General features: G+C 35.9%; 1 long non-coding RNA gene across 1 annotated transcript; it reads left to right on the forward strand.

The window, feature by feature from the left end:
* Positions 1-648: 648 nt before the first annotated feature.
* On the forward strand, positions 649-12,800 carry LOC135155860 (uncharacterized). Its single transcript, XR_010294982.1, has 3 exons — positions 649-798; positions 2,919-3,050; positions 11,857-12,800. It is a non-coding gene; the product is annotated as an uncharacterized LOC135155860 (long non-coding RNA).
* The last annotated feature ends 8,705 nt before the right edge of the window (positions 12,801-21,505 follow it).

Below are 21,505 nucleotides of genomic sequence, written 5' to 3' on the forward strand. Positions count from 1 at the left end.
TTTTCACAGGAATCCCTCAGAGACTTTAAACAGGCCACAAAGAGTTTATAAGTCTTTGCAGGGCCAGGCAAGCTCATTTACCATGTATGTTTACCACTACTGCAGCCCCTTCCCCCTCTGGACAATTAAAGGTATTTTCTTGTTGAATCCAGTTTTTTATGAATTATTTAAAAAATCAAATGTTGTTTTTTTTCTTAATGTGTTTTTGCTCCCCAAAACTCCCATCCGTGGGACAACGTTCCGCCGCTCCCTTACAAAACCATACCTCCGCGAAATCTACTGGATTCTATCTTCCCAATGTTGGCAGCTCTGATGGTATCCACTCGTCAATGGAAGTGGCCCCCCTGGGATTCTGATCTGTATTGATTTTCTTCATTTTCTTAAAATGTAACTTCTAATTAGATTTAGTACCCTTCCTCTGTGTTTATATTTTTTGTAGTGAAGGTCCTTAGAACACTTACATGTACTTAAAGGTATTCCGTTATTTACACTACATATCACCTCTGTTACTCGTGCGTTTAAACTGTTTTCTGAAGCCAAGCAAAACTTTGTATAGGAGACTGCTGAGTTGAATTTGTTTTATGTTACCATGGATATCTACTTTTAGTTGTATCTCATCCCTTTTTTTTTTGGTTGCACAATGTACAGGCGTATGACCGTCGGTTTCCAACATGCAAGATGATACCAATCTTTGTCGGGAGTGAGATCTTGTCAGAATTCAAGAGTAACGATGGCGCTGTCCATATAGTGGAGAGACGCTGCAAACTCAACCCTGATGCTCCATATCTACTTAAAAAGGTGTGTGCGGAAATCGCTATCATTTTTATTATTTTTGAAGAAATGGGGGGGGGGGATACTGAACACATGTGGGTGCTACGAGTATGAGGAAAGACACGTGACAAAATTTGCCATTTCGTAGTTCTACTCTGCGCATGATCAGAGGAAGGTCATGGGCACTAAAGCGACATGGTGGTTTAAAATTTAATGAGATGAGCTCCATTTTTAATAGTGTCTTGATTATTCATATATTCTTTTGAATTGTGTTGTTCATTTACATCCACAAAAAACAACAATGAGTCCACAATGACAGGTATTTCAGTTTACATTGTACAGCATGCTATAAGATGCATTCAAAGTAGAAATGCAACAAATACCTTCATAGTGTTCATTCATTTGTGTGCTATTCTGGTCTATTCAATTTCTTCATTCTGCTAAGTAAAGCATGCTTACATAATATCTTGCTTTGAAATCTGCCTAGATCATAATGAAAGAAATGAAAGGTCATTTGGCCAAATTGCCCATGAAGTAACTACGAACTGGTCTATTGTTACATGTAAATGTAGGTGTTATATACAGGGGTATTCAAAGAATTTATCTGTAGGTGGATATTTATCCATACATTAGATGGACATTTTGTTTTGCAAGTCATAATATGCAAAGATGATTGACATCCCCGAATTCATTACTTTAATAGAAAAAAAATACTCCCACATAATTATGTAGGACAGGGTAAGGTTGCATACAAATACAATTCAATATCCAAATTCCTGAAAACTTGTGTTGTGAGTGGTGTGTTTTTCTTTATCCTACTTACATGCGTAATGAACATTTTAATAGCAGATACTGATCTTGTTACCCAGCAACGTCCTAAAACGTTAACATGACTCACATCACATCTTATTTACTGTAATTCATGTGAATCAATTGACCTATATACATGTCTGTACATTGTATGTTATACATGTATGGTGCTTGTACATGTAAATGAGCATCTTTCATTGCTGTTTTTGGCCTCCACTGATGTGAAAGAAATTCTGATTAATAAAAAGTAAAGGCACAGGCTGCATGAGGTACAGCGATAATGTACTGTACTTTTTATGTAAATGTGAAATCATAGCATCAAACATTAAGACTTTCATGAAATATTTGACAACTACACATGAACTTAAAATACCCGTCAACATATGTTCTGTATTTCCCAGGTAGGCCTTCCTGCATCACTACATGTACCTCTGTCTTTGCCTGAATTAGGTAACCAAAAAAGGGTTATCTGTACAGGATAGTTGTGAGCCCCCCCCCCCACAATTTACATACATTTACAAAAAAATGGATTTGATTTCTGTTCTCATAAAGTCTGTTAAATCACAAACCCATGACTATCAAGACAGGCTGACTTTTAGCTACCAGAATACAACATGTAGTACTTATCAAACTTGAATATAGAATAATAAGAGTAGGAACAGAAATCAAGAAATAAACAAGCTACTTCAACATTGATACTTCCTGCTTTTAAGCATTTAGAAACATCTGACTTTATGGATAGTCTTGTCAACATCATCAATCAATCATAATTTCAAGTTCTATTGACCTGTAGATAATTTGATCCATAGAGTAAATTGTACTCTGGATTGAAGTTTGTTCACCTTACTCTCAACTCTTATCTTAAATGAATGATTATTTTGTGTAGTCATAAAATAAAATCAGCCGATAGGATTATCCGGGCCATGATAGTGATGTTTTGTAAAGTAAATATTACTGGTTTGTTATGGCATCCAAACTTGAGAACAGGATTTGTAAACAGCTTTGGGGTTCTTGAACTTGTCTTTTGATACCATTCTTCCTGTTTACTGTTTATTGGCCCAATGACTGAAGATGCAGAAGTTATCAATGACAAATTTAATTCGATAATTTGATACAAATTCATTATTATGTACATGTACAAGGTATAGCATTTTCCTTTTTGTTTCAAACATTTATGACGAAATTGGTTTATTCAATATACTATGTCGTATATTTGGGCTACTTTGAAATTCTTATGTCAATTTTGTATCCTTGGATGGACAAATTTATAGCCCCCGCCCCCCCCCCCCCCACCTTCAACTATCTCAATTAAATTTGTTGTCTTTCTTTCTTCATAGATTGCTGGTGTAGAGTTTGTCTATTTTATCCAGAAGAATAATCTTGACATGAAAGGAAGAACGCTGAAGATTGAAGCCAGGAATGAAACATTCGCTTCACGTATTGGGATCTTAGAAGGATGCACATACTCGGTTAGTATCTGAGCTGCTAATTTTCACAGATCCTATTAGAATGAATTAATAAGTTTTCAAAGTAATACCACAAATGTTTGGATTAATGAACCCCTTTTTCTTACTAAGTAACAAGTTGTATGTTTTGTATATCTTTTATTGTTTTTTTTTAAATATATTTTATGCGCCATTGAATAGGCAACTGGATAATTGGCGCCTTTATTATTTTTTTGTGAGAAGAAGTCTCAAGATCCATGGAAGTCTAATCTGCACCTTTCAAATCCTGATGATGAAGAGCAGTCATTTACGAATACAGTAGTTTAGGAGAAGAGTATGACTGGAATACACCTGGAGTACACCTAAAATGAAACTGTCATTCAAAATTGCATTATTAGATAACCCTGTATGCCCGATAATGTGCTTTCACACAGACCAGAATACGACCATTCTAATGTCATCATTACCGCAGGAATAGTGCTGTAATGACACGTGTGAAGACATTCTGAGGCTGAGCAAGAAGTAATGTAGAACCTGTGATCAAGAGTTGATGAGATTGAGGATAAGAAGATGTAGACAACTTGAGCAGGATGGAAAGTGTTTCAGACTGGAAGACTTGATGGAAGGGAAGGGGGGGGGTGGTGTCATGATGATTACATGTATTGGTGTGATTATGGACAGTTGAATGGACCATCATGGCTCAGGAAGAATAATCTAAAACCAGCTTCATAATATATATCAGGCAAGGCCAGGGGCTGGGGTAGGGATGATAGGGGTACTATGATAAAGCTCTCAGATAAAAAAGCACCATTATTGATTACTAAAAACATGTACAGTATGGTACCAAATACTGCCCTTGAAAACAACTAACAGCGTTGAAATGATTGTTGATATACATCCTTAAGATTTCCTTCCTGCCTTTAGAGACCAATTCTTTATAATAAAAGTCAGGATGAACTCAATTCGATTTAATATGAAAATGGCTATTGCAGGCCTATAGAGTATTAGCATTCCTGATGGTAATATATAATAGGCCTACTCTATGTACCTGTCAATATAATATTACACTCCTGTCATGCATGTACAGCAGAATTGCCCAAGGTCAGAGAATTCTAGACAAGACATTTCACCTACATAGAACCTGCAACTGAGTTCTAGCTGTATGAAGTGTTTTGGTAAACAGTGATCAGTAGCACTGTGATGTGATATGCTTCGTGTGGGTGTGCCTATTTGATTCAGGGAAAACAGGATTGCAGTGCAAACCACACCAGTACAATCCTAGTTTGGGTTTTCCCTCTTCTCTACAAATGTAACTCCATGTAGATATCCGGGGGGGGGGGGGGGGAATCAAATGACCTGAAGCAGCAGATTGCTTTCAAACTATGTTGTAAATGATTGTATTTAAACATACCGTACATGTACATCTTCTCAATCTGGGTTTTGTAATACCCGGTTTACATGTACATTGTCATAGCAGGCATGGATGGGGGGGGGGGGGGGGTTGTGGTGTGGCTAGGGGCGGAAAATTTGACAATTTACATGTATTGATGCACCATGCAGAATGCCTTTTGATGTTGGGGATCCCGTAAAGATGAGCATTGACCTTTTTTTTACTTGTCAAATTTTTGAAATGCGCACCCTGTGAAAGTCCTCTAGACCTGCGGCTGCATACATGTAATATATGGTTTATAAACTGATAATCCCTCTAATTGCATGATCTCTCTGGGGTGGTCAGCCTGTACGATGATGCGAAGATTTAAATTGTTAAATTGTAATTACCGTAGGTGCCATCGTACAATAGCACAGCATCTGTATGGGTCTCACACAATCTGTGTGATCTCTAGTGAAATTTATAGAAAATCATTAAGTTGGAGAGAAAGATGGGGGGGGGGGGGGCAGGGTTCAACCAACCCCCCCCCCCAAAAAAAAAAAAAAAACGAGATCTTTAACATACAAGTTGACATGTATCTTTGATCAATTTCAGAGGTATTTGGTGAATATCTCTTTGAAATTAGAAGTGGTGATAGATGCCAGAAGCAGCCAGATCATACACATTTTGTGCTATTAAACTCTTGTCAATATACATATTTTCATCTACAGTGAAGACATACATACCGGTATCCAGACTCCAGATGCTTTTGCATTCAGCTGTATATGTAGAGTGTAATTGCTCAATTTCACACTGATCAATGGCATGGATCGGAAAGGGCAAAATATTCTTTCGGTCACTTCTTTTGATTGATCAGGCAGAGAGGAAATGACCAATCGATAATGGGATGGAATGAGGTTGTGCATCTGGCAGTAGAATTTTGTAGAATATTCAGTTTTCAATATAATACATGTACAGTACATTTAATAAAGCCAAGCTTACACTATGCGATCCGATGTGACACAATATCGCATTTTGCATTAAATTTGAAGGTAGTAAAATTACTTTATTTGAAGTTCGGCATTATGTTAGGGACAATGAAATCCTAATTTTGCTTTGTGGTATTAAAGCCCTGTGGTCAGAGTAAAGTCCAAGACTCCAAATTGGCTTCAAGTCGCAGCTGATGATGACGTCACTACAATTTGAAATTGAATTGCTTTTATTCCTACTAGAAGGCTCGAACTACACTGAATTTCGATTTTTGTAGTTCTCACTGTTATTCTTAACTCTGATCGCTATAAAGACTTTATCTGCTGGACTGTTCATCCCAAATGTTATTACAATTTTTTTTAAATTTGTATCGCAACGAATCGCATGGTGTGAAGAATTTTAGTTTTGATATTGCATATCTGTATAGAATCACTTGTCAAATGCAAGCATGTTTGTGACCAGGCAGTCACCCCAAAAATAATAAGTCGCCCAACATGAAATATTATGTTTTTATTGAGCTTATAATTGCACGTAATTAAGAGCTTTAAAATGATAACTTGCCAAAATCAATCAACAATTACAGTCTACACAAACTCATGAATTTATGCAGAAGAAAAGAAACTCTTGTATCTTAGCCAACCTTACCTCAAATTTTGACAGTATGAGAAAAAGAATTACTTTTTAAGATAAGCTAATTTTCAAATTTTCATGTTTTGAAGACCAAATTACTATTATGGCTATTTTGATACAGAGAACATTTTTTCTGGTAAATTATTGTTGGTTTTGGGCTAGCTAGATGTACAATGTAGTTACAGTATAGCCACTGTGGTACAATAATTTGTCAATACTAGCTAATGTATATAGGGAGCATTGCCATTTTATTATCAAAGTTTGACCATAAGGGAGGGGGGGGGTCCTTTCTTTTCTTTTCTTTGTATTTTATGATACAATTTTTTTTTCAATACTAGCTACATGTACAGGAGTGACAAAAAGAAATGAAAAAAATGAAACTTTAATAAAAGCAGCAGGTACAATAAGCAGTGACACATGTACATGGAAATTGTAGGCCTTCAATGTACACTGTACAGTATACTATGCACGTGTTGTAAATGTACCAGTAATTGTTAAAGTTGAATTAAGAAGGGGGTGAGTTTCCATAAATATGGGTTCCACACACAATATATAGTATATATCAGTTGTTCAAACAGATAGCATGTCACAAAAGTCCTCTGCCTTCTCGATATTTTGCTTTGAAAGTCTATGAAATTAGCCACCTGTCAGAGCCCGAGAGACGAGTGTACAGAAAAAATCACTCTGAGTGTGACGTCACCGGGGGGAATTTAGTATAAGAGGTGTCCGGATATAATACAGAAATGCTATGCAGAGAGAGAAAGATGATTTTACTTTTTTTTTTCAAAGCAACTCAAATCAAACAAATAGGAATCGTATATGTACAAATCTTTACTTTCCTGTATAAAAAACAGTATGAATAACTATCATGAACTCTTAAATCATGATGTAAGATTGCAAACAGTGAGTTATTGAATGATATTTTCACTATTTCTCATTTATTTTATCACGATGTTCCATCAAGTGAGTAGCTGGAAAGTAATTCCGGCGGCTAGCTCAGCTCTGCGCGCGCTGCACGCCTATACAATACACACAACCAAACCACACAACGCACACAACACCCAGGCATTGAGTGTACTGTACAGTAGTGGTCTGGTACCGGTATGTCGACCCGCAGTTCATGACCATGCAGCGATCCCCTGGCGTCTTTTTCTTCTTTCCTTTTGTCTTTGACTCCATTTTTGTCTCACCTGCATAGCAGAGTGAGACTATAGGCGCCGCTTTTCCGACGGCGACGGCGGCGGCGGCGTCAACACCAAATCTTAACCTGAGGTTAAGTTTTTGAAATGACAGCATAACTTAGAAAGTATATGGACCTAGTTCATGAAACTTGGCCATAAGGTTAATCAAGTATTACTGGACATCCTGCCTGAGTTTCATGTCACATGACCAAGGTCAAAGGTCATTTAGGGTCAATGAACTTAGACCATGTTGGGGGAATCAACATCAAAATCTTAACCTAAGGTTAAGTTTTTGAAATGTCATCATAACTTAGAAAATATATGGACCTAGTTCATGAAACTTATACATAAGGTTAATCAAGTATCACTGAACATCCTGCATGAGTTTCACATCACATGACCAAGGTCAAAGGTCATTTAGGGTCAATGAACTTTGGCCGAATTGGGGGTATCTGTTGAATTACCATCATAACTTTGAAAGTTTATGGATCTGATTCATGAAACTTGGACATAATAGTAATCAAGTATTACTGAACATCCTGTGCAAGTTTCAGGTCATATGATCAAGGTCAAAGGTCATTTAGGGTCAATGAACTTTGGCCAAATTGGGGTATTTGTTGAATTACAGCCATAAATTTGAAAGTGTGTTGGTCTAGTTCATAAAACTTGGACATAATAGTAATCAAGTATCACTGAACATCCTGTGCGAGTTTCAGGTCACATGATCAAGGTCAAAGGTCATGTAAGGTCAAAGAACTTTGGCCACGTTGGGGGTATTTGTTGAATTGCCATCATATCTCTATAAGTGTATTGGTCTAGTTCATAAAACGTGGAAATAAGAGTAACCAAGTATCACTGAACATCTTGTGCGAGTTATAGTAGTTTTCAAAATCAGCACTGCTGCTATATTGAATCGCGTGATGCAGGTGAGACGGCCAGAGGCATTCCACTTGTTATATCCTCTGGATCATTTCCACTCATAGCTCATTCCACAGAACAATCTTGAATCAAACGTACTATTCTTCTCGGCCTTCCGAGTTGTTTTCTATATTTAATTACACTAGAGGTCATCGTCACACATACAAACGCAATTCGCAAGTGAGTTGAAGACAGCAAGAAAGGTATGCGGTATAGTACGGTAGCTCGACAGCTAGCTGAGCCGGAGCGGGCGGCCGGTCGGCATAAAGCAATTCCGCAACCAACTGTGTTTTTTGCAAGAGCCGCGTCACACGCGGATAAATATGTCATAATAACACGTCTGCTACGTTATCAACTGGTGAGAAGATCTCGATCAAATTTCATATTATTCGCCTTGAAATTTTTCCTTTAGGGTCTATGGTATCACTCTGAGGGAAATTACATATTAGGAATAATAGTACGGCCATACATATACTTTTAATCATTTCCTCTTTGCAAGTTCTCCGGCTCACAGATACAACTTCAACTGCAGTTTATTCCATTATGACTTGTTTCGCCACGGACACAGTCCCGAACGAAAACAAGGCATTAAAATCGTATAAAATCGCTACAAAGAAGAACGGTTTTAACAATGTAGGGATATACTAATGACTATATGTCTTTGAATAATTATTACTTCCTTTCAGTATCGTTCACATAAAATCAATAGCGATAAAATGAAGTTTTGACACAAAAGTAAATATGAAGGCGTACGTGCATTGTACACAAAACGGCACTGCCTTGTTTACTACACCGGGACCGAATACCCCCCGGTGACGTCACAGTCAAAGAACACCCGTCTCGGTAGGCATTGCAGGAGCGAACTCAGGGAAAACGGGTAGGGATAAATCGTTCAAATTCACTATTTTGAAAAAAGAAAATGGGGGGTCGAATCACCTCTTAGTGTTTGGGGGGTTGTAAGGTTGCTATTAATGCAAATATCTCAATATTTGGAATCGTCTTCTTAATTCAACTTTAAGGGTTTAGAATGAAATTGTTTCATTCATTGTGTGTGTGTGTGTGAGAGAGAGAGAGAAAAAAAGATGGAGGGGAAGTAGGGGGTGGAGGGGGGGGGGGGACTCAGGGGAGGGTAATTAATGTCAGTAAAGTGATATTGGGCATGTGTATAGCCCATGCTATTGTTTTATTAGTTTTCATGTGCATCATGTATGATGAAGGCCTACGTGTTGATATCTTGTAGTATTGGTACACAGTACATTGGATTTTGTCTATCTAAAGAAGACATTTGATATTATTTGGGTTGAGAGATGAATGGGTTTGAGTAATCTTTAGAATCAATTATCACACTGTATTGTGCATTTTTATTTTCAAGACTGAATGATAAAATATTGATGACATTTGTTTATGGAGATGTGTGCTATCCAGCCACACATCAAGGTAGGGGGAGGGGGTGGGGGTTTGATTTTTGGCCCCAAGACCCATTTTTGTTGGGTTTTTTTTTTGCTAGATTCTTTTTAATAATGCAAAAAATGTTAATCAATAGTGGTGATAACCTTGTTTTGGCTGCTCAAAAATAGTGAGTGGTGATGCCAAGAATTTTTCTTATTGTTTGTTTTATTTTGCTGGTATTTATTTATTTATTTTTATTTACAATGTATGATTTTTTTTTTTTTGGGGGGGGGGTGCTCCCTTCCAGTCAATCATCAATCTCCTTGTTTTATGTACATACTGTAGTTTTCACTTTAATCATGCTGAACCTTAATTTTTTGTTTTAATTCTTTAAAAATATGTTGCCTTGTATATTAGTGGCATTTTATTATTTAAATTAACATTTATCAATTCTATTATTTTATGTAGCCCTGTTATGCTCACTCTACTTCCTTCTTTGACACAAGAGACTTAACTTTTGATTGATTTTTATAGGTCCTTTCTTTCAAATTTTTTTACCATTTCCTTGTACAATGTACAGTAGTTGTTTCCTAGAGCTATTTTCAGCCAATATGGTGTGATAAAATTCAGCAATATTCAGACTAGTATTTCTCTAACACAAATCCAAGAGAATGAGATACAGTTGCTATCTTTCATGCACAATTGTTAATAAACAACAGGCGCGATAGCTCAGTCGGTAGAGCGGGGGATTCGTATTCCGGTGACCCGGGTTCGATTCCCACTTGATGCGCTAGTGCCCTTTGGTAAGGCATTAATCCTCATTACCAGGTCCTTTGGAGAGGACCTTAAGCCGTCAGTCCTCTGGTTGCTTGCTTACAAGCATTCATGCTTTCTTAGCAATCAGGTAAAAAAATCCCCACCAATACTGTGATTGTTGTTTGTAAACAGTGCAACCAGTCATGAAAATTAGCCAGCAAAAACGATACGGTGGAATAAGTATCAGTTTCAGTTTCAGTTTGGTTTATTTTCATATCTCATAAAATATCAAATACACTGTACAATGTAACCTCCATCGAAAGACAGTAAATCGTTGATAATAAAATAATACAATACATCACCATAATTCATAATAAATCAGACAAATGTTATACAATTGAACGTTTGGATTGGAGACAGATATATCAATAAGATGAGAATATGACGGGCAAACTATTTAAAAAGCAGAGCTTGTAATTTATAGTTTCCCTATTAATTAAATATAAGTAATTGTCAACTTGTTTTAATATAAAAAAACATCAAAAAAACGAGAGAAAGAAGGAGACAAAAAGAAAAAAAAACAAAGGAAGGTGGACTGACAATAGTTAAGGGGAACACTTGTCTAGGGAGCCGATGAATTGTCATTTAGATATTTGTTTAAAATATAAATTTTCAATTTACGTTTAAAAGTATATATAGAATTGCAATCTTTGAAGTCTGTTAGTAGATCATTCCAAAATGATAAAGTATAAAACTCCCAAGCTAGATATCAAGAAATCAGATGTCTTCTATCCTTTCAAATAGCTTTAACAGTTCGAAATAAGGCTGCGTTTATCCGACCTCAAGCCAGAATCGTGATTTGAATCATGATTGGAATCATGATTCAAATCACAAACATGAATCACAATTACTACAGAATCAGGGTTTAGACGACCTTCGTTCCAACGCTGTTTCTCCTCGGATTCGGACCGATCCAGTGCGCATCACAGTGCGCAGTTTGACCCAGGAAGTATAGGTCAACGTTGGACACTTAATTGGAGGTCGGCGACGTACATGTGATGTGACAACGTGGGGCGCGCGCCTTGGCAAGAACCGGAAATAGCTCGACACAATGACGTCATATAATCATGATTCAAATCACGATATCGTTTATCCGAACATTTTCGTACGTGATTCTGCAGAAACGTCTTTCCAAACGCCCTTTTTTTCGTAGTTCATGTTTGTGATTCTAATCATGATTATATTCAATTTCGACTAAACGCAATCGTGATTCTGCAGAATCGTGATTTGAATCATGATTGGAATCATGATTATAGGGTAAAAAAGTGGCGGATAAACGCACCCTAAATGACATGAATCAAATGATCATTTTCCTTTCGGTCTCATTATCTTTAACAGGCTATTAAAATTCACTATCACTTTCAGAGATTGAATTTCATGTCATGTGAAATTAAAGATTTATGTCGGCCGCATAATACTCTCTTTGTTGAAATCTAAACTTCACATTGAAAGAAGTGGGCTATAAAAGTGTGATCTACTTTGTATATTTTTATCATTGCATAATTGTCCTCTTGTCTTTCCTTCTCCTACAATCCAGGTACATCCTGATAACCCAGGCTGGACAATCTTTGAGCAGACTGCTAGCTTGGAGGTCAAATCATTCTTTGGGTTTGAGAATACAGTGGAGAAAATTGCTGCCAAACAATATGCTGCCAATATCAAGAAGGTAACATTAGAGACAACAACTCAAGCCTTTATTCCTCTTTCTTTCTTTTTTTTTCTTTCTTTCTTTCTTTCTCATTTTCCAAGGCTTTCTATCAAATGGTTATTCTTATTGCTTTATTCTTTTTTTGTTGTTGGCAGTATTGGTATTCTTTTTCTTATTCATCACTGCTTTCTTTCCATGCTCTGATGGTATTGGAAGGAAGTCTACGTGTAAAATCTACTTTGCATGATATTTCACCCTCAAATTGAGCAAACATCCCCCCCCCCAAAAAAAAAAATAATGAATGAATAAAAAATAGTAATAGTAACAGCAACAATTAGACAAAGATATCCTTGGAATACCATTTTAGATTTCGCATTCTAGTCAGTCATGTTTAGCACATGCGATACAAATAGATATTAAATTCAATTTCAAAATATAGATGTCTGTGGAAACACCTTTCTTTTAATATAGACTGTTCAGCTGACTATTCGATTACCAGCCAGCCATCTTCATCAAAGGGTTTATGAGTTACATGTATAAATAACTTTAATCAAACAAGCTACCACAGTAGTAAAAGTGGTTGGGCACATGGCAAAGCTTTTAGCCTAACCAGATCAATTGAGTTAATTGGATTAGGTTGAGCTCAAGTGTTATTAATAGATAGATGGTTCCAATTAGACGAGCTATCCTGGATTATGACGAACGCCGGGTATCCAATGAAGTGAATAATTAGAAAAGGGGAAGCTCAGCCTCTGCTAAAACAATGATAACGGTTTAAATAATTTTGTTAAAAGTGGGTTACATCATTGTACTAATGATCTCCATGGTACACTGAACCTTGTCAGCTTAATAGCACTGTAAATAGTGAACTGTGCTTGTTTTTTGCTCTCCAAGAGGGAAGTCATTATTGTTAATTTTTTTTGCACGCTGCGAGCATTTGCGATATTGATTGTTGGGTCAATATTTGCACGATTATTTTCAGAGCTATTACATGTATGGTGCTATCTTGAAACCAGGCTCATGACGGGTATTTGCCTTGATCCGTATATATAGTCAAGGCTAATTCTCCAAAAGTTACATTGGTTGCCAATCCGGAAGCATATAGAATTTAAAATACTTCTTCTCACTTGGAAAGTGTTAAATGGTTTGGCACCAACATATCTACAAGACCTTGTCATGCCTTATACACCAGCTCGTAGCCTAAGATCATCACACCAGCAACTTCTTAAGACTCCCAAGACACGTGTAGCATATGGTGCGCGAGCTTTCTCTGCCTCAGCACCTTCTCTCTGGAATAATTTGCCGTTATATTTAAGAATGATACCATCACTGGAGACCTTCAAATCTAAACTGAAGTCTTATCTTTTCTAACAGTATTAGTTATTGGCACTTTGACACTCATCCAAACTTTCTTTCTTTTCTTGTGCGCCTCGGAATAGAATATTTCTAGATAGATAGCGCTATATAAATGCCTATTATTATTAAGGCTTATACTGGATGCAAAATATTAAAGATAAATGAAAGTAATTGCAGTAAACACTGATTTCATGAGAAAGTCTGTAAAACCAGGCTTAATTGTCACTATATCATCGGGGATCTAGATCTGGTACAGTTACATTAACTGAACTTTGTGAAATCTTGAAATCTACGCTGAAAAATGTTCACACTGAAGATCACCAACACAGATAGGCGCACGTGGGACAGTGTATCATTATTGCTTTGAATGTCGGCCCGACGCTTGCCCCGAATCCCGTGCTTATTTGCTAATTTCTCAGCAATTACACAATTTCTTACAGAATCCTTTGGCACATATTTTTTATTCATACAAACAGACACTTTGTGGTAATTTCATTGGATTCTGTACGAACTCATTTTGAAATCGTTACCACAACTGGCATTTATTTATCTTTAAACCTCTATCAGACATAGTGCAACAATGGTTTGTATACAATTTCTATAGGATATGAAGTGTTGAGTAGTCAAGTACAATGCCAAAGGGCCCACAGATGTTTCTTTTTGGTTGCCAGGTTACATAAAATTATGTTGACCAATCAAAAGTTTAAGTGCAAAATGACTTTTGTCCAACATTATGCCAATATTGGCCAATGTTTTTTGTCGTTATGATTTTGTCTGTGTAATTTGGGGGTAAAAATAGTTTATTTGGAAGTTGATTGAACAATACTTGATGAATTGGGCAATGCCACTCAATAATTATTCCTGCATTTTTAAAGCTAAACATATTTCATGCCATTTAGAACAAGGCTAGCCTTATACATTGCAGAGTCATATTGAAAGAAAAAATGGTTTGTATTTTCAATATGCATTTCCAATTTGATTAACGAGTGAGAAGAGAAAATGAAACCTGTGTGAGAAAAGTGTTTACATGAGTCAAGTCTGAAAATGCTGATTGCTTTAATAGTTCTGATTTTAGAAAGCAAACAATTTGAAGTAGTTTTCATCAACAAAATTAAAACTGAAAGGAGAAGGAAAGAAATTGATTTTATTTATAATGTACAGTCTTACATGTCTGGCCACTTTGCCACTAATGCCCATACATACATGTATGTAAGTGAAATGGCTGGATATGAGATTAATTTGAAAATGTTGTATAGGCTACACGGGCCTATTAACATTGGGAAAGCAAGAGATATTCATTCGAGCCAACCCATTGCTATTTTTTTTATTTTGATATGGCTGATTGACAAATTGTATGCATATGATTGTCCATCTAACACTGATTCTATTTTTGGTAATTACTGAACTTCCTTTTCCCAAATTGGGAAGAAATATCACCAATTTTGGACTATATTTTGACTGGCGGAAGGATTAGGGCTATTTTGCTGTTTGAGGTGATGAATCTGCTCCCCCCGACGGTGTCTTCAAACACGCCAATTTATTTTTAAAATGAGCCGGTCGAGGGACCCTTTTCTGGTCAGATATGGATTGCCAGATATATATCCTATCCACTGGTAGTAAACATTCGACCCCCGAATTTCATCCTTATTTTTTTATGAATTTTTTAAAGTGCCAATTTAACACACGAGTCTATGGGGAATGAATTAGGCCTGTGAGACCTGTATGGGTGTGTTCAATGTCGGTTTCCAAATGTAAACGGCAACATGAATGCTATAATGATTGAAACATCATGATTGCAAAACGTGAATATGAGAAACAAAGGGTATGTTCAATAACCTCCATTCCCGGTTGTAAAAGTAAACGTCATTCAAATCATTATTCGGAGGAAAATCTAAATGATGAAAAAGATGCGTTGGTAAACGCGATCAGTTCAGATTTTATGACCTTCAGACTAGTGAATGCGACATTGACCACAATTGACTTTTGAAACGTCTTTAAATTTGCTCTTGCAGTGGAAGCCTACACAAGCAGGTGCCAGAATTGACCTTTTTTTGTGATTGGTCAATCTGCGCACTAAAGCTGGGCTGACGAAAGCGAGAAATTTTAAGATGATTAACAAATAATCTGCTTTATATATTTTTGACACTGGACAGTGCACTGCTGATCATGTTTGTGTTCTGTGTCTTGTAATTGAGTTTTCAAGCATGATTCATGGTGCTGTTTAAATATGAAAATCAACATTGAACACACTCTTAATTTCTTTTTGGTTGCGAATGATTCTTGATTACAGATCATTTTGTGTGTAACCTGACAGTATTACTGTCAAATTTTGTCCTATATCAATCATAATTTTAAAGCCCTTTCTCTTGAAATTGTTTGTACTTATTGCAAAAACTCTTGTTCTTAAAGTGAGACTGTAAATTCTATAACTCTCTATTACCAATTTTTATGAAATTATGCTTTTTTGAATATTTTTTCTTCATTTTCATTTATTCTAATCAGCTTGCTATTAACTATAATACGAGTACCAATGAGCTTTTTGAAAATGATCACCTCTTCTCATTGTGATCATCACAGCCCTTTCACATGAATCAAATGTGCATGTTTAAATATTGTCATCAATTTACTCTCTCTTTCTCTCACTGTGATGTTCTCTCACTTTCTTCCCCTCTCTCTCTCTCTCTCTCTGAATCATATGGGGTACATTGGTTTTCAAAACTACTCATCAAACAGCGAGCTCTTGCTTTTATGCTCCGTAAAGGTTGATTGAATATTGCAATGGATCGGTTATAGGGTATGGCATGGATATTTCATTTGGCCCAATGATGATTTGCGTCACGTCCTGACGTCTGCAGGGGTTGAGAAGGGGGTTGCTCCGAGGCCCATTTGGTTTGTCTAACATTATAAATTGATGGAGGAAATGAGAATCATACATACAGTGGAGGGGAAAATTGGGTTGGAATAGCGACACCTTGGCTTTTAATTTGTGGGAATGGGGGTAGGATGGGTAGAGGTGACATGATTTATTAGGGGGTAATCAAAGCCACCCTGTCCCCAATATATCCTATTGACTTTGTGAACTTGTTCAGGCAGCAAAATACAGATCCTGCCTTCGTACCCTCTGGAACTGAATAAAGTTCTCATACATGTAGTTTTGAGCCAACAAGACAGCTCTTGCATCCCTTTATAAAGGACTCTTCCATATCATAGGTTTTATGATTCGCTTTCTATGAAATTCCTTGATAGAAATACTTTGCGTTACTGCAAAGAAACTGTTAAGCATTTTTTTAAAGTTTATAATTATGGTTTACAATCATTTATTAAAAGTTAGCCATATTTTGACTAATAAAACACTAAAGGCGACTGCACTCCTTACGATTGGTCTGCGACCCGATTTCAGAATAAAATGTAGTAGAATTTGATGCTAACATTGAGACTTGGAATATCTTACGGTATAATGTTCTAAATCATCGTACGAATACCTATGTTCAAATCTGTGACTATGCTATCACCCTTCTTAGAATAAAAGCGAATTTAATATCTAGTCGTAATGATGTCATAGCAGTCGTACGATTGGCTATGATTTGAACTAATTTGGCCTTTACTCCGAAATAAAGGCTTGCAATCTTTCAAAATGGTTATATTAGTATTCTTTCAATTAATTTAAACCTCAAATAAAATGATATGTTCCATTCACATTTTCAGAAAATGAGCAAAATGCGATTTGTTCCAAAATCGGATCGCGAACAGTCGTAAGGTGTGCGGTATTAACGAACATGTATTAACGAAAAACCTGAATTCGGTTTGAAACTTTTTTACCTAAATGCCAAGCACACAATATGCCACTGACTATTTGGTATAAAGCTTTTTACATTTTAGTCTGTCTCTCTCTCTTGAAATTATCAATTTATTTTCTTTTCAGTGGAAATCAAGAAACTGAGTGTATTTTGACCATTTCTGTACATTTGACACTCTGCTTGTTTATCATTTTGTCCTTGTGTTTGTCCTATTTTTTTCATCTTCCTTGTTTTTATTTTTTTTAGTTTCTAATTTCCTTACTAACAGAAAATATAGTTTATTAGTTTTCTTTCAATTAATTTAAACCTCAAATACAATGATATGTTCCATTCACATTTTCAGAAAATGAGCAAAATGCGATTTGTTCCGAAATCGGATCGCGAACAGTCGTAAGGTGTGCGGTATTAACGAACATGTATTAACGAAAAACCTGAATTCGGTTTGAAACTTTTTTACCTAAATGCCAAGCACACAATATGCCACTGACTATTTGGTATAAAGCTTTTTACATTTTAGTCTGTCTCTCTCTCTTGAAATTATCAATTTATTTTCTTTACAGTGGAAATCAAGAAACTGAGTGTATTTTGACCATTTCTGTACATTTGACACTCTGCTTGTTTATCATTTTGTCCTTGTGTTTGTCCTATTTTTTTCATCTTCCTTGTTTTTATTTTTTTCAGTTTCTAATTTCCTTACTAACAGAAAATATAGTTTATTAGTATTCTTTCAATTAATTTAAACCTCAAATACAATGATATGTTCCATTCACATTTTCAGAAAATTAGCAAAATGCGATTTGTTCCAAAATCGGATCGCGAACAGTCGTAAGGTGTGCGGTATTAACGAACATGTATTACATGTATTAACGAAAAACCTGAATTTGGTTTGAAATTTTTTTACCTAAATGCCAAGCACACAATATGCCACTGACTATTTGGTATAAACCTTTTTACATTTTAGTCTGTCTCTCTCTCTCTTGAAATTATCAATTTATTTTCTTTTCAGTGGAAATCAAGAAACTGAGTGTGTTTTGACCATTTCTGTACATTTGACACTCTGCTTGTTTATCATTTTGTCCTTGTGTTTGTCCTATTTTTTTCATCTTCCTTGTTTTTATTTTTTTCAGTTTCTAATTTCCTTACTAACAGAAAATATAGTTTATTAGTATTCTTTCAATTAATTTAAACCTCAAATACAATGATATGTTCCATTCACATTTTCAGAAAATTAGCAAAATGCGATTTGTTCCAAAATCGGATCGCGAACAGTCGTAAGGTGTGCGGTATTAACGAACATGTATTACATGTATTAACGAAAAACCTGAATTTGGTTTGAAATTTTTTTACCTAAATGCCAAGCACACAATATGCCACTGACTATTTGGTATAAACCTTTTTACATTTTAGTCTGTCTCTCTCTCTCTTGAAATTATCAATTTATTTTCTTTTCAGTGGAAATCAAGAAACTGAGTGTGTTGTGACCATTTCTGTACATTTGACACTCTGCTTGTTTATCATTTTGTCCTTGTGTTTGTCCTATTTTTTTCATCTTCCTTGTTTTATTTTTTTTAGTTTCTAATTTCCTTACTAACAGAAAAATATAGTTTCATATAAAGGCTTGCATTAGTTTAGTTTACCAACTTCTATGTGCATAGTCAAATCTTTTCCTCAATTTAAGATTTTCCTATTTCAATACTTCATGATACCTTTTTTTGTTTCATAGCCATTGTATTTTTATTCATGTAGTCAGTGTTTGAACTTTATTTACGTCACCAATCCTCAGATTTGTCCCTGTACATGCACCTCACTTGTCTTTGACTATAGGCATGTATCTTTCTAGAATTAGAAATAGAATACCCCTTCATATTCTGTCTGATATGAAAGAGATGACGGAATACCAGAGTAAGATTTTATAGTATCCAAAGTCAAGCTGCTCCTGTGACGACTCAAAACTCTTAGGCCAGACATTAATTGAAATATACAGTTTAAAACAGATTTAGAGAATATATTCCTATGATTTATAATGAGATACAATTCAATATTCAGCCATTAGAAGAAGTGATTGTTGACATGTTTGCTACTTTTCATTTTCAATCGTTTATTCTGATGTTCATGCTTTCCACAGATATTAAAATTTGAAACTATCAAGATTGTTTTTTTTTTCTAATGATGATGATGATGTTTGTCCTTCGCTAGCGAAGATGACCACAAATTCAAAAATTCCTCCTTTTTGGGACGCACTGTATAGGCATGTATCTTTCTAGAATTAGAAATAGAATACCCCTTCATATTCTGTCTGATATGAAAGAGATGAGGGAATACCAGAGTAAGATTTTATAGAATCCAAAGTCAAGCTGCTCCTGTGACGACTCAGAACTCTTAGGCCAGACATTAATTGAAATATACAGTTTAAAACAGATTGAGAGAATATATTCCTATGATTTATAATGAGATACAATTCAATATTCAGCCATTAGAAGAAGTGATTGTTGACACGTTTGCTACTTTTCATTTTCAATCGTTTATTCTGATGTTCATGCTTTCCACAGATATTAAAATTTGAAACTATCAAAAGTATCAAGATTGTTTTTTTTTTTTAATGATGATGATGTTTGTCCTTCGCTAGCGAAGATGACCACAAATTCAAAAATTCTTCTTTGTTCGAAGATGGCTAAAATATACCAATCTTAGCCCGTAAAAGTCTGTTGCAGTGTCGGCAAGCAGCAGTGGGGCAGATTTATTTCCACTATCAATACTTCTTATGGATATTACAGTGTGTTAAAGTATAAAACAAAATAATACCAACAGGTAGTCGAGAGAGTAATATACAATAGGCTTTCGCAGGGAGTGTCTTTTTGTTGTCAGGTCTCCTTATTTCAATCACAAAATACCGGTATCTAAATGATTTTTTTTCTAATTTCAGCTATTGGATTTGGGACGTAGTAGGTCCATGGGACCAATATGGGACCAATTACTGGTGGGGCAAAAAAAGAAAGGTCAAATCCAAAACTGGATGGGCAAGGCAAGCAAGCCCCACAGATAAACTGCACTAAAGAGAGCCCTTCAGCCTAACACTTGCAAGCTTCTTTTCAATTGAAACTCATTTGTTCATACCATTTGGGGTATAAGGATGTTCCTTTTTTAAAACAATATTGTTACCAAGACATTTTCATGTCTCCTTCATCAATTAACCAATCTCTTGCTCTTCCCTTTCAACTGTGATGTCTCCTTTCTTTAGGAATTGAACTATCAGTCTCCTTTCTATACATCATCGTCTACACTACCTTGACTCCTTCCTGTCGCTACTATCAACTCATGTTACAGGTTAAATTTCCTTTTGGAAAATAGTTGGCCAGACACTCCTCCTATAAACATTTATGTCCAGCTGTCATTCAATGGTAATGACTTCATCTCTGAACCAGACTGTGTGACTCACAGATAACCTTTTGAAAAATGGTACTTTGGTTTTAAATGAAAGTAAGCCGGATTTCTGCCAACATTTACTTTCTGTAAACAGGCGCTGCTATCAAAGGTGATTTTGAGGGCATGAAATATACAATACATGAATTTGATGTTTTTAAAAAAAGTTGTAGAGGTGAAAACCCCTCAAAATCATGTTTAGAACTTCGGTAGTGTTGGTGAGAGAGAACAGCTTGATGGGGGGGTACTCTATTTAATGATCCCTTCCATCGATAGTCTCGTCTCCTCCCCTGCCCCTCCCACCTTTCTTTATCATTCCATATAGCCATGGACCTATCCATGATATAGCACAAGAACAGTTGAAATTCCATTTACCACCTCCTAAAGAGACTTAAAGAGAAATGCCAGTAGTTGCAGTAAACACTGATTTCATGAGAAAGTCTGTAAACCAGGCTTAATTGTCAGTATATCATCGAGGATCTAGATCTGGTACAGTTACATAAACTGAACTTTGTGAAATCATAAAATCTAAGCTGAAATACGATCACACTGAAGATCGCCAACACAGATAGGCACACGTGGGACAGTGTATTATAATTGCTGGAATAAAGACCCGACGGAAGTGACCGAATCCGCGCTTATTTTGCTTATTTCTCAGCAATTACACAATTTCTTCCAGAATCCTTTGGCACATATTTTTTATTCATACAAACAGACACTTGGGTGGTCATTATATTAGATTATGTAAAAAGTCATTTTGAGATCGTTACCAGAACTGGAATTTACCTTTAATCTGTCAAAATGTTGATAATGGGAGGGTATAATGTCATTCAGGAATGTTAATTGGTATAGTTGAGTCCTTTGAAAACAGACTTTAAGTTCATGTAAAGTTCTTTGGCATCTTTCAATCTACATGTGACAAGCTACATGTACAAGCTTACATGTATGAAATGGTGCATTCTGAT

Source organism: Lytechinus pictus, chromosome 10 (assembly GCF_037042905.1).
Source record: "Lytechinus pictus isolate F3 Inbred chromosome 10, Lp3.0, whole genome shotgun sequence".
Classification (NCBI taxonomy): Eukaryota; Metazoa; Echinodermata; class Echinoidea; order Temnopleuroida; family Toxopneustidae; genus Lytechinus; species Lytechinus pictus.